Source organism: Mirounga angustirostris, unplaced genomic scaffold (genome assembly GCF_029215605.1).
Source record: "Mirounga angustirostris isolate CCGP_5_RB_7025 unplaced genomic scaffold, mMirAng1.0.hap1 SCAF_12, whole genome shotgun sequence".
NCBI lineage: Eukaryota > Metazoa > Chordata > Mammalia > Carnivora > Phocidae > Mirounga > Mirounga angustirostris.
The window spans coordinates 50183149-50207901 of record NW_026991720.1 but is presented as its reverse complement, the minus strand read 5'-3'; the positions used below and the strand labels follow the sequence as shown (position 1 = coordinate 50207901).

Sequence of the window (24753 nt, the reverse complement as noted above, 5' to 3'; positions counted from 1 at the left end):
GAGGGATAGAAACATGAGGAATGGATATTAGCCCTGCTTTCAAGGCATTTACAATCTAGTAAGGGAGACAATACATCTGAATAGATAACAAGCCAGGAGGCACTGGGGTGGGGGAATTGGTTGAGAATGGAGGGAGGAATGAAAGAAACAAAGTGCTAAAGGAAAGAAAGAAACCCACATACTCAATGGTCAGAAACTGAACTGGGGACTCTCATTTTTTTTTTTTTTTAAATGCTATAAGAGATTGAGTTCAAAGAGATTATTCTGTGAGAAGTGGCTCATGAGTTTAGCCTTGAAAGACTTGGGTTTTTCACAGTGAGAGACTATGAAAGAGCCTTCTAGGCAACAGGAGTGTAGGGGCAAAGGCAAAATGCTTCATTGCTGAAGAAAGTTCAGGTTGCCTGTGCACAGGGTTGGGGAATGAAGGGTGAAGGTGGGCTCTGAGCCCAGGCTGCCAGATCCTGATTCTAGGCTAAGGACTCTAGGCTTAAATGGGGACAGAAAGGACCCGGGGTTTCAGTCTCAGATCCATCTAGTATTAGCTGTAAAGCAGCCTCATCTGGAGTACAACTTTTCCTACCCTCACCTGGAGGTATAAAAACAGTGCCTACTCAGGGCGCCTGGGTGGCTCAGTTGGTTAAGCACCTGCCTTCCGCTCAGGTCATGATACCGGGGTCCTGGGATCGAGTCTCACATCAGGCTCGCCGGGGGAGTCTGCTTGTCCCTCTCCCTCTGGCCCTCCCATGTGTTGGACATGATTTCTTCCTTTCTCTCTCTCTCTCTCTCTCATAAATAAATAAAATCTTTTAAAAAACAATAATAACAGTGCCTACTCTGGAGTCACTCTGAGGATTAAAGGCAATAACTCATCTACAGCACATAGGACAGTACAGCACAAGAAGTTCAGCAGCTGCTGCTGTTATTAGTTTCATTATTTTTTTTTTTAAAGATTTTATTTATTTATTTTTTAGAGAGTGAGCGAGAGAGAAACAGCATGAGAGGGGAGAGGGTCAGAGGGAGAAGCAGGCTCTCCGCCGAGCCGGGAGCCCGATGTGGGACTCGATCCCAGGACCCTGGGATCATGACCTGAGCCGAAGGCAGACACTTAACCATCTGAGCCACCCAGGCGCCCTTATTAGTTTCATTATTACTAACTATATAAGCCACTCAGGAATTTTGAGCAATACCATGACAGCACTTAAAGAATTCACCTGACTGTGCTATGCAGGAGAGCCTGAGGGAGGAATGTCCACCTATAAGTAATGTTAGGACAGAGTGCAGAAGTCCCTAAGACCCCTGAGCAAACATGGTTGCGGGGGCAACAGGAAAGAATTGATGTGAAAGGTGCTGAGGAGGAGAAAGCCAAGACCTGGGTAAGCATGAACATGGCCTGAACACTAGTGATTGGGAACTCAAGAGGGAATTTTCCAGAAGAGAGGGCTAAGAAGCTGATGAATAAGATGTAGACAGAAAAGAAATTCACAGGAACTACAAACAAGTCTCAATTATGCATGGAAGCCTCTTTCAACTGAACAGCTTCCATCTTCCTTTGTGTGCACACCCCCATTACTTCTGTGGGTATTCTAGGTTGGAGGACTCCCCAACACTCCCTGGAGTACTCCTGAAATGGAATTAACAATTAAGAAAACATCGTACTTCCCAGAAGCACATTATAAATAAAACTGGATTATTCAGACCCTCAAGTAAGGGGAAAACCTTATACTACCTCCTAAAACTGGAATGGAAGTAGAAAAAAAGGATCTCAAATTCCTTTCCACTCCTTTTTTGCTACTAGCCCTTTAGGTGGTAACCATGAGACGCTTATTTAACTTCTCCTTGCCCTCAGTTTCACTACAAGAATACAAAGAGCTGAAATGTAGTTATTTTACTAAAGGGTTGCTGCAGAAGCGTTTAGAATTAGCCGTGGTTTCTTTTCTTTTCTTTTTTTTTTTTTATGGAAACAGAAACTAGCTGGCTTTCCAGCACTTTCCTTAAGAGGCATACAGCATTACGGTGTTCAGAATTCATTTACCACAGTGGGTAAAACCCATCCGATTTCTCTCTAGATTAGGTGAAAGTTTCAATTTAAGTGAAAGAATTTCCTTTGCTCCTTATTAAAAGTCCCCCATCGGGGTGCCTGGGTGGCTCAATCGTTAAGCGTCTGTCTTCAGCTCAGGTCATGATCCCAGGGTCCTGGGATGGAGCCCCACATCAGGCTCCCTGCTCAGCGGGGAGCCTGCTTCTCCCTCTCCCATTCCACCTGCTTGTGTTCCCTCTTTCCTGTCACTCTCTCCCTCTGTCAAATAAATAAATAAAAATCTTAAAAAATAAAAATAAAAATAAAATAAATAAATAAAAGTCTCCCATCTACCAAGCCCACAAACCATAAACTCAACCACGAAAATCAATGGCAGTAAGAGTCTCAACAATACAGGGGAGCCTGGGTGGCTCAGTCATTAAGCGTCTGCCTTCAGCTCCGGTCTTGATCAATGGTCATTGATTCTGCTCTGCGGGAAGCCTGCTTCTCCCTCTCCCACTCCCACTGCTTGTGTTCCCTCTCTCACTGTGTCTCTCTCTGTCAAATAAATAAATAAAACCTTTAAAAAAAAAAAAAGAGTCTCAACAATTCAGAAAATAGGACAACTAGACGCTTGATACTAGCTGCGATAAGTTTACGCCCATCCTCACGTGCTTTTAATGTATTGTATCACTGGACTCTATCATAAGTTAACTAATTAAATAGTGAGAGCAGGAGAGATTTCCGTGTCGTGGAAGGAGCTGAAGATTCAGAGTCAGAAAGAACTATTAACAAAAATCAAGCTCAGCAATTTACCATTGACCGGGGGCAAGTTCTTGAACCTAGGCTGCAGTTTCTTGATAAGAAAAATGAACCTCAAGACACTGCCTATAAAATGGTGAAGATTAAATGAGATAATGCAACCTTTGGCAGCCTGGTAGTATCTGTCCTACAATGTAACTATTAGCTAGTACTGAAACTGTATCTCAATAATGATAAAGCACCAAATATTCTTTTGACTAAGCAATAGTTTTTATTACAAATAAAGCTAAACATCTATTGATTGTAATAGTGAAAACCACATTTTAGTTTCTTGGAAGTGGTCCAGCACAACAGAAAATGAACTAGAATTTTAGTTCTGCCAGGATAATCTTGGGGAAATTGGTTAAGCTGCTAGAGCCTCAACTTCCCATCTGCTTAGAAATACCTAGCTAATAGGACTATGATAATGTTTAATGAGGTAATCTATATAAAGTTATAGCACATATCCAGTTCTTAGTAGGTACTCAATCTATAGTAGTTATTGGTATTTATTAATTTTCCCAGTAGAAAAAAAAAACGGATAAATAAGCATGAAAATCAAAACCAGGTATGAAACCACCATTCTTCATATTTTACAGAGTTTTTATTCATTTATTCCATAATTTTTTCTTACAGACCTACTGTGTGTCAGGCACTGTTGTTGACTTTGGGGATGGAGTGATGAACAAGACAGATAAGGTCTCTGCTTTCCTGGAACTTCCATTCTAGTGGGGGAAGACAGATAGTAAACAGCCCAAGGAGATAATTTCAGAGAGAGAGTGCTATGAGGAACATCAGAGTGGAGTGCCAGCAAGTTGCGGGGGGGGGGGGGGGGGGGGCGGTGCGGAAATGGTCATTTAGCTAGGGTGTATTTCAGCCCAAGCCTGCCTGACTGGTGTCCTTTGGCCAGAAGGGGAACCTCATCTTGTAAGATGCTCAGACGTAGAGTGTGGATGATCAGAAGTCAGACCTACATTTTTACCTGTGTTAGGATCTCTTCTGCAGCTGCAGCTTAAAATATTTATAAACGCCCAACCCAGTTCTCAAACTGTGAGGGTCAGTGCAACATCTAGGGGGGAGGGGGGAGGGGACTTCTGATGCACCTTAGCACAGTTCCCAGACACGTCAAAACCGACGACTTCAGAGCCCCCTCGGCTCAGGGTCCCGACTGAGACTGGTACTTTGTGAGACGGAGGAAGACGAGTACAAGTGTGCCGAAGGTGGCCGGAAAGTTGCATTAACGAAGGAGGGCGGCTTGCTCCGGTAAGAAATAAATATCTGGACGATCTACCAAAACGCCCTTCAGGGACTCTAGAAGCTGCAAACGTTTCCCAGGGCGCTGGGACGCCCAAGGGGCGTATGCCCCTGGCGGGGAAAACCGCGAGTGGGGCAAACCGAGCCAGGGGACGCAGGCGAGCCGGGCGCCTGCACGGCCAGCGTCGCCCGGGTCCCCCCAGCACGCCCCATCCCGCGGATGTGGTAAAGCCTCGCGCTCGGCCCACTTACACAGGTTTCCTGCGCCTCCCGCCCCGGGGCCGCGCCTCTCGGCTGCCCAGGACAGCCTCTCCGCGCCCAATCCTCCGGCGCCCGGACCCAGGCCCCCGCGCGCGGCGCCTCCTCGCCGCCAATCCCGGCCAAGGCGTCCCCTTCAGAGCAGCACCGCGGCCCTACCTCCGCCGAGCCTGGCGCGGGCCGCGACCGCAATCTCCCCTGCTCGGGGCTGCCCCACCAGCCGGTTCTTCCCTGGGCGACAGGACACAGACTCTGGTCCTACGGTGACTGGTGGCGCCCCCCAAACCGCAGCCCTTGCGAGCCCGCACCGCCTCTGGCCCCCACCACCCCAGAACCATTCTGGCGGGCGTCCCAGCGCTTACCTGCACGCTCCTACTTCTCCGGTGTGCGGCTCCGGGCTTCGTCCACACACCCGGGAGGCGGCAAAGCCCGCTTCTCCGGTCCTCCCGCAACGCGCAGCCGACAGTTCCCGTGCCAGCCGCAGGAGCCCGAGGCGGGGACGGCCACTCGCCGAAGGCCAGCGAGGCCCGAGCCCGCGCCGCGCACTGGCCGCCTTGCGCTGGGGTCCCCTGCACTGCCCTGCCTGGCTCGCTGGCGCTGCAGTCGCGCGGCCAGTTCCCGGTACTTTGCCCAGAACTTCTCCACGCGCCGCCAGTAGATTAGCGGGAGAAGCCGCGCAAGGGGCGGAACGGGGAGGAGGAGCCTGTGGCCGCCCTGGGGGCGGAGCCACACCAGCGGGGCGGGGAGGGCGGCTGAGTGACCACACTCCCACCAATCAGGAGTCGACCCCGAGGAAGAAGGTGGAGCGATGTACTTGCAAGGAGCGAGCGGACTCCATGACGCAGTCTGGGCGGTGGGGACCGGGGTTCCCGGCAGGTGGGAAGGGAGGAGGGAGAGGAGAGCTGCAGCAGCGTCGCGAAGGCGCTCAATAAGTGTTCCTCGAGTGGCGTTTCCAGGCCGGTGAAGGAGGGAAGAGAGGGAGAACAGGGAGAAGTGAGGGCGGCGCGGGAGGGGCTGGTTTAAGGAGACGGTTCCAGGAGACACACGTGCGAACAGGCAGAGGACTCGACCTCTTGAGGAAGTCAGAGGCAAAGGGATTGAGAACGGAGGAGAAAAAAACGTAGTGAAGGGAGGGTTGCAGGCATCGGATGACGAAGGACAGATTCGGCGTGGGACACCCGCCCAAGACTGTGACCCTAACATCCAGAGAGAGTGGGTTCAGATTCGTGCCGGGGTCCCAGGAGAAGACTGAGGGGAGTGTGGTCGTTTTGTTCTATGCTGTTCATGTGCAAGAGGGAAGGGAGAAAGAGCATCATAGTTAACAACATGCCGGAGCTCCCTGATAGACAAGGAAGTGTCCCCGACTTAACTGCCCACTCGCTCCTCCGCCTCCTTTGATCCTACCAAGAACGCAGCAACTGAGCCCCTGGGCCAGTTCGGAGACTGCAGATGTGTCGAGTGCCGCAGATGGCTGGGTGGAAAGGGAATTAACATTTACTGAGCGCCTACTGTGTGCGCCTGGAGCAGATGTGGACTCGCTCCAGTGATAATGGCACAGCAGGTTCCTGTTCTCCAGGAGCTGAGGTTTTAATGGGAAGCACACCATAAACAAGAACATATACAAATATATAAACAAACGAGTAAATACGGATGATCTATGAACACCGGGGTAATTGCTATGCGGAGTTTTCTTAAGTAGGCATCGGGAGCTGCGAAGTGCCCTGTCGGCCTCTTGGCGGAGGTGGCTTTTCTGCCTGTTCCTGAACCAGGGGAGGAAGCTGTCACACCTCAGTCTCAGGAAGAGCGTTCCAGGCAAAGGAAATGGAAAATGCAAGGTATTTAACCTCCCCGAAGACCCAGCTAACCTACCTGACCGAGCTGAACAACGAAGTGTGGCTCGCCGGGCTTGGGGCCCCACGCAGAAGAGAGACTCCAAAATGTTAAATTCAGCGCCACATATCACTTGTGGCACTGGACGCGTTTCCAGTCTCCCAACTGACCCCACACTGAGGTTTCTAAGTCTCTTGCCGGAGCCCCACTATTCACATTTCATTCATTGCGCTCCGTTTTCCGCTTTCTGGAACCATCCCTGTCGCGGAATGTCTGGGACTGTCAGTTTGGGATCCGGCCGGCGGCGAGCGAGGGCCGGGGGATCCGGACACGCTGCAGAATGAACTCGCCGAATGCTGCCCGCGTCGTACACACGGAGAACCTTAGTGGAGAAGATCTAAAATCTAAAGACTCGGAAATTCCTCAGTCATCGCCCCGCACCCGAGGAAGGCCAGGTGGACGAGCATGTCTGGCAGGCGTCCGGACCGCTCATAATGAATTCAAGGAAGCACCTTGCCCACGCCCAGCCCGGAATGCCTGAGCAGCTCAGACTTTGTTTTCCCAACCCTTCCTCCATGTTTCGGTAATTCCTCTCTGGGAGAGAAGCTCGCTCTTTCCTCGCCTTCCTACAAGCCCTTTTTTCTTTCTTTTTTTCATTTCCACTCTCCACCTCCCACTCTTCACCCTCTTTCATTAGCATTGTTTGGTTTGTTGTGTTTTTGTTTTGTTTTGTTTTGTTTCTGCAGGAGACAAGCCTTAAATCCTAAAGGAAGTTATTTGCATAGGACTTTATTGTTGAAACTAGCAAACCGTTCTTGGCTTTTTCTTCTGTTTCTTCCAAATAACCAAGTGTGTCTATTTGTTTTTTCTATGTGTACTTGAGGCAGTTAATTTGACAGGATGAGAGAGTTAATTCATATGCATATTGTGCCTTGCCTCCAAGAAAAAAAGGAATTGTACTGTGCCTTTTCATAGTTTCATTTCCTCTTCTCCTAAATAAGCTTCCAGGCTCACCAGCTCCTAAAAACGAAAGGAAAAAAAAATTAAAGTTGAATCCCATGCAGAGCTCATTATTCTTGAAAAATCTCATTAATGTCCTAAATTAGCTTTCTCCTCAGAGTTTTATTTTAAAGCAAGGACCTGAATGTCTACTCTGGTGGAGATCAGTGGTTCTATAGTACGAGTTTCTGAAAACCCTCTTTGAACTGTTGAACAAATACTTTTTATCTTTGGAGACATACCCATCACGGTGGGAATTGTTCAGAGTTGGCTGAATGTTCTAAGCTTCCGAAATTCGTAATAGGTAAGCAGATGTTTCTCAAGTGTACATGTTTTTGATGGTAAAGGAAGCTGATGGTAATAGAATGTCACGGTGGGGAACTCCAGAGGCCTCTAGAAGCAGACTACCTGGGTTCCTGTCCCGTCATGACCACTTCCTGATTCTGAGAGCACCTTTCTCTATTTTCTCATTTTCTTCGTGTGAAGTGAAGGCATTGGACGAGATCAGGGGTGACATAGCTTGGCTTATTTGCTGCCGCTCCCCTCCCTGCCTCATGCCAGCCATCACTATTAAGTCAAGGCTGTCTTTCCTACTGAGTCCAAACAGGGCCTCAGAATCCTTCTCAACACAGTGTTTTAAGAAGCTATTACTGGGGGCGCCTGGGTGGCTCAGTGGGTTAAGCGTCCGCCTTCAGCTCAGGTCATGATCCCAGGATCCTGGGACCGAACCCCACATCACACCCCCTGCTCAGCGGGGAGCCTGCTTCTCCTTCTCCCTCTGCTGCTCCCCCTGCTTGTGCTCTCTCTCTGTCTCTCCGTCAAATAAATAAAATCTTAAAAAAAAAAAAAAAAAAGGAAGCTATTACTGATAGATCGGTATCCACATGTAGGTGATACAGAATTACCATGCTGGGGCTATATGAACTTAAAGCCACTTTAAGATTAAGATCTTAAATCATCATACGATTAGAGCTTCAATCTTCTAGAACGGTGGCTACAAGACAAATGTAATGAGAAGGAACTATATAGTTCATCACCTCATCGATCCCTTTTATGAGGCAGGTGGAGAGAGTGCGTTCCAGCATCTTCTCTGCGATCATATAGCCCCTGAGTGGTTAGACGCAGGCCTCCTACCCCCTTAATGTGTCCTCTTTTTGCCACTGCCACTATGAATGGGGGGTGGAGGAAACACTTGTCTGAGCCGAGGATAAAACCCTCCCCATCCTGTACCCATTTTTCTTTCCCCTTCATCTGGAATATGAATCAAAGTGCTTAGTCGCATAGGAACACCTTGTCAGCATCCTTTCACAAAAGTATTAGTCCTCATGACTAAGGGCTGCACAAGAATTCACCAGTTCCTCTACTAAATATAGATTGACGGGCTCCTTTTTAAAAGGATCCATTCTTAGCAGACACTTTAAGAGATCCAAAGATGAATCAGCGCGTGTCCCTGCCCTCAGTACTTTTACAGTTTCATATATTGGGCAGATCAGAAATGGATATAAATAGCTCCTATACAAGCTAAAAAATAGAAAACGTGCTGAGAGGGGTACCAAAAATGTATTTAGAGAAGGGTGAAATTATTTGGGGAATTGGGAGCAAAGAGTCACTTCCTGCATGTCTTTGTTGACATTTTTAACTTGCTGATCAAAAATTCTTATCGCAGTCAAGTTATCCTTGTCTCAGGAGTTGCACCGCTGTTAGGCTTCCTGGTTTAGACAGAGTTCCTGCTTAGTGGAAGCAGATACTATCAGTGCAACGAAAGGTCACAGTTCATTCTCACTCTCACATAGCATCTTTCATCAGATGTTTAACATTTCTGGGATGTTCTAGAGGAAGACGCTCATCTTTAATGACAACAGTCTAGCTTTCTTTAGGCATTTGACAGAGCCAGTTTTTTAGCACATTATACTGTGGGAGCACAGGCTACTTGTAAGAAAGGAACATAAAAAGAGTATAGGGACACTAATATCACATACGATGAACCATGAAACATATTTCCTTCAGGACTAAACTAGCTCGAAAGTCAGGCTGATCATTCTATTATCCTTTAGGGACTCTCTTCATAGTACACAGACATCGTGTAGCCTTCTTTTTGGTAAATATTAAGTATAATATTTACAGCCCACACGTATGAAGCATTTAGGTAGCAGCCATTGCCCAACTGGGCTGCTAAGATTACTGTCACTCCTGCCACCATCAGGAGGCCGCCTGTCAAACCAGAAGGGCTCAGCAGGACTGCCCGAACCACACCCCTCCTGCCACAGGTCACAGCGGCAAAACGTATGCCTCTGATCCTGCTTCTCCTCTATTACCTCATTTCCCAGTTCATGCCTTGCGTGAATGGATTCGACCGGTACATTCCAAATCGCCTTCACTAATCTAACTGCAAGTAGGGCTGGGAAATGTGATTTTGGCTTTTAGTCTCGGCAGTAAGGGACGTTAGAAGGAGGTTGGGTTAGAATTTGAGTGAGCCGAGCCACAGCATCCACGATGCCTTTTCCTGCAAAGCTCCAACAAGTGTGTTGGCAGATAAAAAGCTTTTTATGTTACATCCTCTCTGATGTGTTTCAGTAGTTACAGAGTAACCCAGAAGACCTAGTCCTTCACCAATCCCCCTAAATCCCCATCTCAGTCTCCAGCAGCGACAGCACTGTAGTCTAAACCACCATCGTTTCTTGCCTATATTTAGTTGGGTGCTCATTTTATATTCCCTCCTGGATTATAAACGCTTTTTCTTATTCTTCTTGCATGTCTTCCTTTCACATAGCACAGTGTTCCTCACACAAAAGCTGTTTTATCACTTGTTTATTGAACAAATGCATAAACATGTTTTTCCCAAAACTACAATCTAAATTGGTTTAGCAAGGCAGTAAAAGTTCTTTTTGTCTGCTAGAAAACTTTGGCTTCAAGTAAGAGAAAACCAATTAAAAATCACTTAAACAAGAAGGAGATGTATTATCTCATATAACAGAAGTCTGCAGATAGAGTGACCTTGGTGTTGGTTCATTCAGTAGTTCAAGCATGTCCTCAATAGACCTAGGTTCTGTCTGTCTGCTCTGCCAAGTTCACCATGAGGTTTCCTCCTCAGGCTGGATGTGATGCAGATACAGCAGTTACCAATATCATGTTCAGAGGCAGAAAAAAATATCCCTTCCTTGAGTCACATTCTGTAAGTGAAGAAACTTCTCCTACAAGTCCCCCAGCCAGGGGATCTTCATGTTTCGTTGGCCAGAATTGGGACACATGCCCATGATGCCCATTCACACTTAAAGCTGTTACCAGCCAACTGTTGGCCATGATTGATTTAGACCACAGGTTCATACCAGAAAAACGAAACGAAACAAAAAGCTGGAGTTCAATTAGCAAAGATTATAGACTGTGTTATCTTTCCCCAGTATCTGCTTTCCTTCACCAAGAGAGAATTATACTCCCCTTCCTCCCACCCATAACCCCATCCCCACCACCCACTGAAGTCAGTCTTGGCCATATGACCTACTTGGGCCAATAAAATGATAGTAGAGGCTTTAAGAGCCAGTCCTTGCTTTGCTTTGCTAATATCCTCTCTATCATAGGCACCAGCACCATTGCAGTCAGAAACGGCTCCATCTGCCTGCCTCCTGGGGTGAGAAAAGATAAAGATGCAGGAGTATGGACCCAACCAAGCAGAAGTGCACTCTTAGCACAGATGAGATATAAACTTTTGTGGTTATATCACTGAGATTTTGGAATTGTTACTGTAGCATATCTTAACCCATTCCTACTCTTACAGCAGAAAAAAATGAGAATAGACATTGAGAAAGCAACCTAGAGCGTTGCTGTATTTCCTTTCCTTCCTAATAGAAGAGAAAGCCCATCTGAACATAGAAGTGACACGACACACCTGACTTCGGTGTGTCAAAGCAGTCCCTTGCGCCCTCACTCAGGCAGCTGCCTTCCCAGCTCTCCAATCACCCGCCATGGCATCACCACCCTTCCCTTCACCGGAGCTCACACCGTTTGTTCTGAATCTTCAGTCTCTTCTAATTTGCTATCAATTTTTCATACAGATGACTTGCAGGTACATTGTTGCTTCTTCATCAGCCCAGCCACCTCGCAAGGGTAACTCAATTCCAGCACAAGTATCCATTCTGGTCTTCCTGCTTCCATGCAAATCTGCTGGGCTCAGACATGCTGCCATGCTCTTCTTTGTTCACAGACCCCCCGCCCCCCGCCCACCACCACTATCCCCACATGATTCTACTGCGTGAGAAATAGCCCTCAGAGGCCCTTACTAGCTGACTTATCCTCTGCAAACTCATAGGTCATTAGTTTTAAAAAGATACTCTGTGGCAGGTCCTTGTAAGGCCATACTTATTTCCAATACATAATGCTAAGTTTTGATGGAAATGCATCAATGTGGGATCATAATTATTCCTGCCCTCTTACCCAGAAAATACCACAGTTTCACTGTTAAACTTTCACTTATGATTCAGGGTCACTATTTCTTACATTGATTATTGAAGTGATACAATTACTGAGGTCTATAAAATTATCCACCCTGATGCAAACTGACTCCTGATACTTTTTGAGTTCTAATGTATCAAAAAATAATAAAACAATAATAACAAGGATTTCTTGAACTTGGACCATGTTCCAAGCACTATTCTAAATGTTTAATTCTCATTTAGTCCTAAGAGTCCTATGAGATAGGTACTATTCTCATCGTCATTGTGGAGAGTGACAAAAGTCAGGGAAAACATGAATGTTCCTGGCAGCATTATTTATAATAGCCAAAACGTGGAAACAACCCAGATGTCTTTCAGTTGATGAATAGATATACAAAATTTGGACTACCTATCCAATGGAATATTACCTAACCATAAAACGGAGTGAAGTACTGATAATACGCCTAATGTGGTTGAAACTTGAAGAAATCTTATGCTAAGTGAAAGGAGCCTTTTACAAAAGGCCACCAAAAGAATTTTAAGATTTCATTTATATGGAATGTCCAGAACAGCTCAATCCATAGAAATCCATAGGGTGCAGATCTGTGGTTGTGAGGGGCTAGGGGGAGGGCAGATTGGGGAGGAGCCGCCTAATGAGTATGAGCTTTGACTTTGGAGTGATGGGAATGTTTTGGAAGTAGATAGAGGTGGTAGTTGGACAACACTGTGAGTATTCTAAATGCCACTGAATTGCTCACTTTAAAATGGTTAGATTTTTGTTATGTAAATTTCACCTCAATCAATTATTTAATTTTTAAAAAGTCAAGGGAGAGGGAAAGAGGAGGCAACATTTAAAAATTGCTGCCCAGAGGGGCTCCTGGGTGGCTCAGTCAGTTTAACCTCTGTGGTTAAATGCCGTCAGGTCCGCTTGGGTCATTAGCTCCTGCGCAGCAAGGAGTAGGCTTCTCCCTATGCCCCTCCCCCAGCTGATGCTTGCCCTCTCGCTTTCTCTCTCTCTCAAATAAATAAATAAAATTTAAAAAAAAAATGCTGCCTAGAGAAACAAATCATAAAATAAAGAATGTAATTTTCCCAAGGAAGGCTTTGATGTCCATTGAGAGCAGGTTTAGTGGAGGCTAAAGATAGATTTCTTTTTTTTAAATATAAAGCAAGAATAAATGTACTCTAAGCAATGAGGAAAGCATATGGACTTCGTGACATCCCTTTTGACTGTACAGGGACCTCTGTGCTTAATTTTTACATTTCTTTTTTCCTGGGTTCCAGAAAGTTGGGATTATTAGATAACCAATCCTTGGATACACAGTTCCTTCTTCTGGGTAAATTTCTTGTACGTATATTTCAACGTTACACCGTTTAAAGGCCCAGAATGGACTCCCTGTCTCCACTGGTCCCTGCTGCCTGGGGCCATGCTGTGTACATCAAAGGCCATCAGCCGTGCATTTCCATTCACCGCAGCTGCAGCTGGATCTGCCCCCCCCCCCTCCACCTCTATCTACTTCCAAAACATTCCCATCACTCCAAAGTCAAAGCTCATACTCATTAGGCAGCTCCTCCCCAATCTGCCCTCCCCCTAGCCCCTCACAACCACAGATCTGCAACCTATGGATTTCTATGGATTGAGCTGTTCTGGACATTCCATATTTAAGACTTAATAACAAGTCTTAAAGCCTCTACCTTAGTGAGAACAAACAAGTCACACAAAAGCCAGGAGCCTTCTGAAGTTGTCATTCCCAAAGTTGGACGGCAGCGAGCTGCCTCTCGATGCCTGAAGCGGCCAGGTTCTGTGCCTGGTGGGCTCTGCCACAGATGAGAGGAAATAGGGGAAGCATGGACCTCTCAGGAGCATATCTGACCCCAGATCATTTGGCTCCTGGATCTGTCCCGAGCCCCCTGAGAACGATCCAGTTGGAGAAGAAGTGCACTGAGAGATTCCAGGGTGTGGCCCCACGTTCCAACTTCTGAAACACCTAGGCTGGATGAGAGACTCACTTCAAAGGCATCTCTGAGAACCACCTAGTAGAAATCAAAGCTTTAGCAAATAAGTCCCTGAGGACAGTCATCCTCAGCTTCCTGCCTGCTCATTGTTCATTATTCATTTTTATTTCCCTTTCTTAGAGTGCTTTTTTTGTGGTTGTCTAAAATGACATTCTTCCGAAGTTTTGTCCAGGGATGGCCTTCAAGCTTCAGATAATGATTGTATATATTTCTACAGTATCTATCACTCCAGCATAAAAAAGCTTGGTCTAGGGCGCCTGGGTGGCTCGGATGGTTAAGCGTCTGCCTTCGGCTCAGGTCGTGATCTCAGGGTCCTGGGATCGAGCCCCACATCGGGCTCCCTGCTCGGCAGGGAGCCTGCTTCTCCCTCTGCCTCTCTCTCTCTGTCTCTCATGAATAAATAAATAAAATCTTTAAAAAAAAGCTTGGTCTAAGTCTTCAAAACAAACTTGAATTTTCCAAGTAAGTTATGACCTGAGGTTTAGGTGCCAATTAATGGTTAAGGAGAGGGGGAAAAAATGGTTTGTAATTAATGTCAGCCGGTTGGTCCCTACTTCCAGCTCCCTCATGGTTTTCTTAGACTTGTTTTCCATAAAAGGTAAAAAGAGTCTCCCACTTGTTTGATTGCCTTTTCCTGCCTATAATCCAGAAAATTATTTTTTGTATAGCAAACTACATTCTATAGTTATCTCAGCTGGAGTGCTATTACTTAATAATGTAAAAGTTCCAACCATGTCAAGCATCAAGTTTTGTAAGCATTTGGCTTAAAGAGTCTTTTCTTTCGGCTAACAGCTGCTCCTTCTGCATCAAGGACCCCTGAGACCACCTCCACATTGGAAGATTCGTTAGGAGGATGCACAGGACTCACAAGAGGATGCACAACCTTCTAAGAGCCCTTGCCCCATGGAGTCACACAGGATAAGACATGCTTAAGTTTTCCAACAACGAGTGTTGCGACAACCCAGTGAAGTGCTGCCGACTAGGGAGGCTACGTGTCCAGGGTTTTTCCTGGGGGCCGGTTCCATAGGCACCCTCTGCCTCGCATATGCTACCGCTCCAGGCTCCCAGGAGGCAAGCAGGTGCTCACCATTAGCCACATTGTTTGCACAAACACTTCAGGCACAGTGAGCCACTCAGCAGTTAAGGAATTATGGGAACCTTGCTTACATCGAAGTCCCCAGATGCCAGCCAACACTCAGTCTTGTGAGCAGGACTCTCACGGAATAGTAGTCTGAGGCCTGTCATTCACTCTTCCTCACATCTTCTCTACACTTGAAGCGTGGCTTGCCTATCTACAAACTTCCTTAAAATAATGAGCTATATTCTTTGCTTCTCAAGAGTTGGCTGAGCAGGTGCATTTCCAAGGATCTCTTTCCTGTCTTGGCTACATATTCGTGGCAGGACCCACACATCTGCTTTCAGGGAAATGAAGCAACATGTTGCTGGGAAATGTGTGTTGTTAGACTGAGGGAGCTGGTGTGAAAGCCCTTCTAGGTCTGTTCACAGAATACCAAGGCATGTTAGTGAGGCTGTGGTCAAATCAGATAGTTATGAGTCCATGTCTTCACTATCTTATTTTTTAAGAGCCTTACCCTTCAGTGGCATATATAATCTTCACATCCATCTTTTCTGTCCTCTTGTCTGCCAGCAGTGTCATTAGCCATCATGAAATATAAAGCCAAGTGGTCATGCGTTTTTAAGCACTTACCCTTATTTTAATATCAAGCAAGTAAATAAGTCCACTGTTGCCTTTGCTTATAGAAGGAGAAATCACATTTTCAAACAATGTTCACAATAGAGAAATGAAGACCTCATAATGTCAGCAAACATTTAGGGACATCCAACAGTGTCATGGCAGGGACTTTGGCTAAGTCAATGTAGAAGGTGTTGCCCCTGGTTTAGGAAGAGGATGATTACTAGCGATCGTATGGAGCCTTTCCTTCAACATGGTAGTGGGTTTGATTTATTTTCTCAAGTATGATGATGGATTTGTGTTGTTCAAGCTGTAGGTTGGGAGTGACAAGAACAGAACGTTCTTCACTCTGCAATGAAAAATCAGTATCTTGGCTTTGCATGGTGCCTTCAATTCCCAACTGAGTGGACCATTGCTACGGATTGAATCATATCCCAGAAAATTATGTGTTGAAGTCCTAATCTCCAGTACCTCAGACTGTGGCCATATTTGGAGATAGGATCTTTATCAAGTTAAAATGAAGTCATTATGATGAGTCTTAATCCAATATGACCAGTGTCCTTATAAAAAAAAGGGAAATTTGAACACAGATACACACACAGGGAAAAATCAAGGCAGAGATTGGGGTGATGTGCCTCCAAGGAATGGCAGATTGCCAGTAAGCTGCCAGAAGCTAGGAGAAAGACTTGACACAGATTCTCCTTCACAGCTCTCAGCAGGCACCAACCCTGCTGACAAATTGATCTCAGACTTGTGGCCTACAGAACCATGAGACAATAAATATCTGTTGTTTAAGCCACTGTATTGGTGGTACTTTGTTACGGTAGCTCTAGCAAACTAATAGGACCAGTCATTCAATTCAGCAAAGGTGTGCAGAGCCCTGAAAAGGCCGAGAAGAGGATTAGGTACTGTGGTGGAGGAGCTCACATCTGTTAGGAGAGGCAGACAGACACAGAGCGCCCACTGGCTGGCACCCCTGTGAACTCCCAACTTGGTTATATCTGGTTTTCAGAAGGATCCCTCTCTCCCCAAAAATGGTAATCTATAAATAGGTTATACTGTTAGGTTTAACTAAAAAAAACACTTAGTAAGACTAATCATCAAAATTGCTTGAGATTCTAATCCATGAATAATATGAATGACCACAAACATTTTGCGAGGCTTCCCACCTGAGTCACATCTCATTTCATCTCACGGACACTCTGCAAGATAGATCCCGATGTATCCTCATTTCTCAAACTAGGAAACTGGGGTTCAGACGTGTCACCTCTTACCCCAGCTTCCGTGTTTTGCATGTGGCAGTACCCAGCACGCCTCCAACAAACTTAACTCCTGCCCGTGTTTCAACACGGGTGGTCTGCGCCCCCCACCCCCACATCAGAATCACGTCGGTCATTTTGTAAGATGAAGAGTTAGGGGCCCAGTCCCAGAATTACTGACTTAATTAAGCTTGCTCCTGAGAAATCTTGTTTGTTAACACAAATTCTCCTGGTGATGCTGATTGATAAGCATTATTAATGCAGCCCCTGAACTCTGCTGCCTTTGAAGAGCCTCTCTGCACTTAGCCTGTTAGAATCAATGGAGTAGCTTCTAAAACTCCCAACCTCCCCTCCGCACCTGAATCAGAGTTCCCAGTAGCGGGTCTAGGGAATCGTTTCTAAATATGCCGCAGGTGATTTGAATGGACGACACCCCTCCAGTTGAGAACTGCTGTTGGGGTGTCCATGCTCTTAATTCAAAATGTTGAACTCGGTCTTAAAAAATAAAAGGCAAATCTAAACAACAGCCAAACAATCTTTTAATAGCTACAACTTTAAGCCATCTGAAGGTAGAAGGAGGTTTCTGATGGAGGAAGGAGGACCGTGAAATCAGTGGGCACAGGGTGGGGGTAGGGGGGCGGGGTAGAAGTCAAAGAGGGAACTACTAATAGATTAAAAGGCCTAAGAGCGAAAGAGGGAAACTCAGGACAAGATGTTCTGACTTCACAATTAGCCTTAAATTGACTTCTGGAAATGCTGTTCAATATCCAAAATGCACCAGACAGCCGCTACAGCAGCGAATTATCTGGTCCAAAATTATGTGGTCAATAGTGCTGAGGTTGAGAAACCCTGGTTTAGACACTAGTTCTGTCATGGCCTTGAGCTTAACTCCTCTGAACCTCACTCAATCTTCCCCTATGAAAAATGGGGAGAATAAAACTATGGCACAGTAGTAATCGTTGAAACACTTAAGAAGAGCCTACTCTGGGCCAGGCTCAGGAAACCAAGATAAAGAAGTTGGCCTTCAGAGAGGTTGGTGACCAGGTCAAGTTGCAGAGCTAGTGAGTGCACAAGCAGGATCAAACACTATCCCTTACATCAAGGTGCCTCCAAGCCTCCACCTTGGGTGCAGGGCTCCCTGGACTATTTGGCTGTATCTCATCATTTCCTCCCTGAGAACTGATCAGAATACTATACATCCATTGGCAAAAATTTGTTCATCTGGATAAAGCTGAGGTGTCAAAAAAAAAAAAAAAATTGTAGCCAGAAGCCAAGAATGCCCAAATATCTCCAGAGGGTTCTGATGCATTGCTATCAGTGGATAACAGTCTTACTGGAGGTAAACAGACAAACAGTCTAACGTCACTTTTCCAGGAACAAAAACCCTGACTCTAGCTTTTCAGAATCTTAGGGTGTTTAAGATTTCCAACACCATGCCCTTTACTGCTGCCAAACCAATAGCTAAAGTGCTTTAGTTGGAAGCTTCTTACCCAAATGAGTTTCTTTGACAGAAAATGACGGCTCTATAAACATAAGTACCAAAGGTCTTGTCTTTTTCTTTGGTGGATCTATATTTCCATTGCTTTTCTGTCTTCGAAACTGCAACACTTATTTTTTATCCTGAGAAGGATTTTGTGAACGTAAGTTACAAAATTCTAATTTATTTAAAGACTTTACTTATTTGAGAGAGAGAGAGAGAGAGAGAGAGCAGCAGGCAGGGGGAGAAGCAGGCTTCCCGCGGAGCAGGGAGCCCAAGGCGGGGCTCCATCCCAGGATCCCAAGATCATGACCTGAGTCGAAGGCAGCCTCTTAACTGAGGCACCCCTGAAAATTCTAATTTAGATATCAGATATGGCTCTAACTCAGGACATATTACCCAATTTTCCTGGGTTTAGTTAATCCAGATTTATAGAAAATAACACTCTCAGTTGGAAGTGATAATTACAGCCAATTATTACATGTGTATTATATCCCATGTGCTTGACATGTACTATCATTCCCGTTTTCCAGTTGAGGAAACTGAGACTCAGTTTCCTGACAATGGCTTACCTAGTCACAGAGATATGAAATGACAAAGTGAGCATTTAAAACTGGGGCTCTCTGAATCTGAAGCCTGACCTCATGCTCCTACCCTCCCACCCCCACAATGACAAGTGTGATGCAAACACAGTGACCTACCATGACAGCTTCAAAGAAGAAAAGAAAATTCCAGAACTAGGGTTAGTCATATGATCTTTAGGGTGGGATTTTGGCTACTTTGCAGGAGGCAAAGGGTGGTTAGTAAGCAAAGTAGGGAAGGGCATCCTGGGTGGCTCAGTTGGTTAAGCATCCAACTTGATTTCGGCTCAGGTCATCGTCTGAGACTGAGCCCCATGTGGGGCTCTGTGCTCAGTGGGGAGTCTGGTTGAGATTCTCCCTCTCTCTCTCCCACTGCCCCTTCCCCTGTGCATATGCTCTTTCTCTGTCTCTCAAATAAATAAATAAAATCTCAAAAAAAAAAAAAAGCATTTCCAATCCTTGTGCCCATTTCTTGAAAACCCTTCAAGTTGCCCTAATTCACAGCATGTATTACACTTTTCAAGCTACCCTGGGATCTCCAATATGCTACATCACAAAACTTTCTCAAGCCCCAGCCTCACTCCTGTGGTTGTTGGCAGGCCTCAGCCCTTTGCCACCTGGCCTCCCTGCAAGGTTGCCTCAGGACATGGCAGCTGGCTTGCCCCAGGGTGAGTGATCTAAGAGAGTGAGAGACAGTGTGTCCAAGACAGAAACCAAATCCTTTTTATAACCTAATCTTGGAAGTGACATCTCATCACTTCTGTCCTATTCTGTTCATTAGGAGAGAATCAATAAGTCTAGCCACACTCAGGACAAGGGATGACACAGGGACATGAATGCCAGTAGGCAGGGATCATCAGGGGCCCTCAGAGGCTGCCTTCCTTATTGCTTTAAGTTATAGTACAGTATTCCAAAGTATGGACAGACTATGATTTTTTTAAACGATCAGTCATGATTTCTCGTTTATTATCTTGAATTTTCTTTTTACTTCCTGCTTTTTGTTTGATTGGTTCTACTTTTTTCTCCAGTCTTTTGGAACTTACCCATTGTATTTGTGTTGACTGGTTGATACTTTTGTCGGGATCTGTATCTTACTACCTACCCAACCCTGAGAGTAAGATAAGACTCTCAGAACGCTTTTACTCCCCACCGATGTCTTTATTTTCTTAAAATCATTTACTCTCTTGGTCTAGATCTGGCCTGTCCCATATGGTCACGCTAGACACATGGAGCCCAATGCACTTAAAGCACTTAAAATGTGGCTGGTCTGAACTGAGATGCACTTTGAGTTTAAAATGCACGCTGGATTTCAAGATTCAGTATGGAAAAAAAGTGAGATACATTGTTAGTAATTTTTATACTGATTATATTTTGATTGTATTTCTGATTCTGGTGTGCAGTCAGGGTTGAGAACCACTACTGGCTTTAAAATACACAGTAGAAGAGGAAGAGGAAGGGTGCCTGGGTGGCTCAGTTGGTTGAGCAACTGCCTTCGGCTCAGGTCATGATCCTGGAGTCCCTGGATGAGTCCCGCATCGGGCTTCCTGCTCGGCAGGGAGTCTGCTTCGTCCTCTGACCCTATCTCCTCTCAGGTGTTCTCTCTCTCTCATTCTCTCTCTCTCAAATAAATAAATAAAATCTTTAAAAAAAAAAAAAAGAAGAAGAGGAAGAGGAAATGAGAAGTTCTTATCAATAGCAAACATACCTACATTATCTGAAAACCAGAACAAACCAGTGAACACATGTTCACTTTTTTAAAATAGACCTTAAAGGGGCGCCTGGGTGACTCAGTCATTAAGTGTCTGCCTTCAGCTCAGGTCATGATCCCAGGGTCCTGGGATAGAGCCTCACATCGGGCTCCCTGCTCCGTGGGAAGCCTGCTTCTCCCTCTCCCACACCACTGCTTATGTTCCCTCTCTCGCTGTGTCTCTCTCTGTCAAACAGATAAATAAAATCTTTAAAAAATAAATAAATAAAATAGACCTTAAAAAAAACAGCACGATAGATTCATAGATATGTTGGTTGGTTAGAGCTTTGTGCTCAGGAATAGAAGGGATGAGGAGTCTGCAATGGCTTTTTAAAATGATTTAGTATTAAATTCCAAACCATAGCAAATATTAGCTAGACTAAGCCTGGCACCTACTGGCTCTATGACTTGGATCACAAGATTTTAAACCCTAAAGAAAACAATTTTTTTTTCTTAATGGTGTCTCCTCCTCTCTGTCCATTGGATGGATACTGCTATGAAACTGAGGACATTAGGGATGAAAGACCAAGGGCTAATAAAGCCTAACTCTGACCCAATTTTCAGAACATGCTTAGACAAACAAACAAACAAAAAATTAGACTCTAATTTCCAAGTGCTTGCAACTACTTTGGAGGGAAGGAGCCGTGGAAGAGAGGTTGGTTCTATAGTAACTCTAACCATCAAATGGGATTTAATAAACAGTCACTTGTTTGTGTGCTAAAAGCTTGCCCAAACTAAGTGATACCCCTTAGAGATGACAGAAGTGTCTTAGATATTTTGCTGGAAACCAGCACTCAATTCTGCAATGATCTAGAAACTCAACCACCTGCAGGACTGAGGCAAATAATCAAATACAGATGACACACTGGTAATGAAATGCAGCGGGAGTTAATTAAACCTTGAATATTGATCACTGTGCTTTTCATGGTGGCCTTTTTACTTGACCATTTGTCCTTGAATTCCAACAGCTGCTTTTCCAATTTACTGCAAATACGCGAGACCTGGTTTTGTAGTTTATTATCAAAAGCAAACACCGCAACGATGTTAAAGCCTAGAGGGAATGTATATGAACTAATTTCTTTTCTAATTTTTGGACTCTGAGAAGTGGATATTTGAGCATCCAGCCACCTTGGGGCCTATGCGTCATGCCTCCCACATACTGTATGTCATTCTTTAGAATATCGTCAAACGCCTTTCAAAGTGCTTTCAAAGAACAGCCCTGTGGGACAGGCAGGAAGTCTTACTGACCCCAATTTAGGAGGGATCTGTCTGCCAGGAGGATTTCAGCAGCAAGTAATAGAAAACCCAGTTTACAATAATGAGAAACATTTATTATCTCACATAATAATCGCAAATACAAACTGGTTTTTCTACTCAGGGGAGGAAGTCAATTAAAATTACTACCTGACAGGATGGAATTTACATATCTATCAGTTACCTACAAATTTACAAAGAGTTGCAAAATAGCTCAAAGACAATGAACAAGGCAAGAATCTGATAACTTGAAATAGTATGCTATAGACAATGCATATTTTCCATTGAAATACAAAAATATTTTCTACGTCTTCAAAGAAGTCATAGTATTTGTTACTTGATCTCCCAGCTTCTCACCTGCACAGTGACATCAATCCCCACAAAAGGTGCAGCTGTTGTTGGGTTGACCTCAGCAAGATGTGCTTCGTCTGTGTCCAGGTAACTGACCCTGTCTCCCTTCTCCTTGTGTGGAGGGGTGAAATAGCCCTCATTATTTCTAGCCTTGAGGTACTGCCCTATCCCAGTGGCTTCCTCACACCTTACCCACAGTCCCTTTATTAAATTTTGTAAAAATAGTCCCTTTAATAATTTTATGCCCTTCTTCTCAAATTATGTACTTAGAAGACGAAATATTGAAGGGAAAAAGAAACAGCTCTTTACAATCTAACTTACAGGTTTAAAGTATTATAATCTAGAATCTCAAAGGACTGTTTTGGAACAAAAAAACAAAACAAAAAGATTCTCAAGTTTATCCAGAAGAGTAAACAGACTAGTATAGCCAAAATCGTGTGTGAAAAAGATGAAAAATGTTGGGAAAACATCCCTAGCCCCCGCCAAAAGCCCACAAAATATTTTAAAACTTAAATTTTTTATCACAGCATTAGAACTGGCATACAAATCAATGGATCAGGATAGCTAAAAAGCAAACTACTGTATATAAACTAACTCAATTTATTATAAAGGAAGTCTTACAAATCAATTAGATAAAGAAGAATCATCCCATTAATAAAAGGGAAATTGACTTATTAGGGGGAAATAAATCAATTTAGATTCTCACCCCACAATATCATCCAAATAAGTCCTACATGAATCAAAGAACTAGACATAAAAGAAAAACAAAACAAAATAAAGACAAAACACCACAAAATTAGAGGAAAAATATTTTTCCTAACAGATAAGACTTTTTTTTTTAAAAGATTTTATTTATTTATTTGACAGAGAGCGAGAGAGCACAAGCAGGGGGAGCAGGAGAAGGAGAGGGAAAAGCAGGCTCCCCACTGAGCAGGGAGCCTGATGCGGGGCTCGATCCCAGGACCTTGGGATCATGACCTGAGCCGAAGGCAGATACTTAACCATCTGAGCCACCCAGGTGCCCCCAGATAAGACTTTTTAAAACTAAAGTAAATGGAAAATAATCACAAAAGAAAAAATGATTTGATTATATTAAAATCTATTAAAAATAATTATAAGGCTAACAAGTTATGAAAAATATCTAGGATCAAAAATGCAAATTTTTTCTAATATGTAAGTATTTTCTAGAAATCAATAAGAAACAGTAATATAGTTTTAAAACAATAAACAAAAGATAAGGGCTGACAATTTAATTACAAAAGACCAAAGAAAATTTTTTTTTTAAGATTTTATTTTTAAGTAATTTCCACACCCAAATTGGGGCTTGAACTTAAAACCCCGAGACCAAGAGTCTCATTGTCCACCCACTGAGTCAGCCAGGTGCCCCTAAAGGAAATTTTATTAAAAGAAGAAAATTCAATCTCACTAAGCATCAAAGGATGCAAATTTAATAAGAAGAAAGTATGTTCAGGCCCTCAAAGTGTACAAATTTTCTTTAAATAAACACAACAAGCATTTTTTTAAAGTTTTTATTTAAATTCCAGTTAGGGGCGCCTGGGTGGCTCAGTCGTTAAGCGTCTGCCTTCGGCTCAGGTCATGATCCCAGAATCCTGGGATCGAGTCCCACATCGGGCTCCCTGCTCGGCAGGAAGCCTGCTTCTCCCTCTCCCACTCCCCCTGCTTGTGTTCCTGCTCTCACTATCTCTCTCTCTGTCAAATAAATAAATAAAAATCTTTAAAAAATTAAAAAAAAATGTTTAAATTCCAGTTAGTTAACATACAATATAATATTAGTTTCGGTTGTACTGAATATATTATTATTATATTATTTCAGTACACCTGAAATTGATATAATGATTCAACACTTATACAGGAACACAACAAGCATTAACTATAAATGGAGTCTATTAAATGTATATCTTTTGCTAATGCAAAGTGAATATAGACAACAATATTGCACTATAATCATTAAATATGCTGACACTAGATCATAATTATTCCAACCATTAAAAAGAAGTGATAATTATGTAACATGTTAGAGGTGCTAATTATTACTACAATGGCAATCATATTACAATATATGTGTATCAAATTAACATATTTTACACCTTAAATTTACAATGTTATATGTCAAATATATTTTAATTGAAAAAAATGACAAACAGAAGAAAGAGAGTAACCAAGAAACAGACTCTTAACTATAGAGAACAAACTGATGGTCACAGAGGGGAGGCAGGTGGGGGGATGGGTGAAATAGGAGATGGGGATTATGAGCACACTTGTCATGATGAGCATGGTAATGTACAAAATTGTTCAGTCACTGTATTGTACATCTGAAACTAACATTATACTGTATATTAACTATCCTGGAATTTAAAAAAATCAAAACTGAATACATGCAGTGCAGCCCAAATCACAGAAAGGGGAAAAATTTTTTTAACTTAAAAAAAGAAGAAAAAAAAAGTGTATATCCTTTGTTCAACAAAATACCATTAAAGAGGAAGAAGACGACCCAAAGGGTAGAAGATATTTAATACCTGACAAAGGATTATAACCTAGAATATAAAAATAGTTTATACAATTTAACAATTTAAAAATTGGCAAAATACTCAAGTAGACTATTTACAAAAGAGGGCATCTCTAAATGGTCACTAAACACCGAAAAGTTGCTCCACCTGCTGAATCACCAAGAAATGCAAATTAAAGCCACAATGATGCATCACTACACAGCCCAGCCAAGCAGCTAAAGTGAAAAACGGCTGGTAATATCAAGTATTGACCAAAATTGG

The 24753-nt window shown here is 43.9% G+C and overlaps 1 protein-coding gene and 1 long non-coding RNA gene across 11 annotated transcripts in view; both read right to left on the bottom strand.

Moving 5' to 3' along the window:
- OSBPL3 (oxysterol binding protein like 3) overlaps positions 1-6339 on the bottom strand; it is a 176180-nt gene extending 169841 nt beyond the window's left edge. For 7 of the 10 annotated variants that reach the window (XM_064575147.1, XM_064575145.1, XM_064575150.1 and 4 more), the window contains exon 1: positions 4693-4834. The gene's annotated coding sequence lies outside the window, so the exon portion shown is untranslated. Of the gene's footprint in view, positions 1-4692; positions 4835-6199 lie in introns of those variants that run through there. The other 3 variants (XM_064575146.1, XM_064575152.1, XM_064575151.1) reach the window with 3 other exon arrangements.
- A 599-nt stretch (positions 6340-6938) lies between these two features.
- The window catches only part of LOC135362102 (uncharacterized), a 57468-nt gene continuing 39653 nt past the window's right edge, over positions 6939-24753 (bottom strand). Inside the window, exon 3 of the long non-coding RNA XR_010406503.1 lies at positions 6939-7180. This is a non-coding gene — a long non-coding RNA (uncharacterized LOC135362102). The remainder of the gene's footprint in view (positions 7181-24753) is intronic.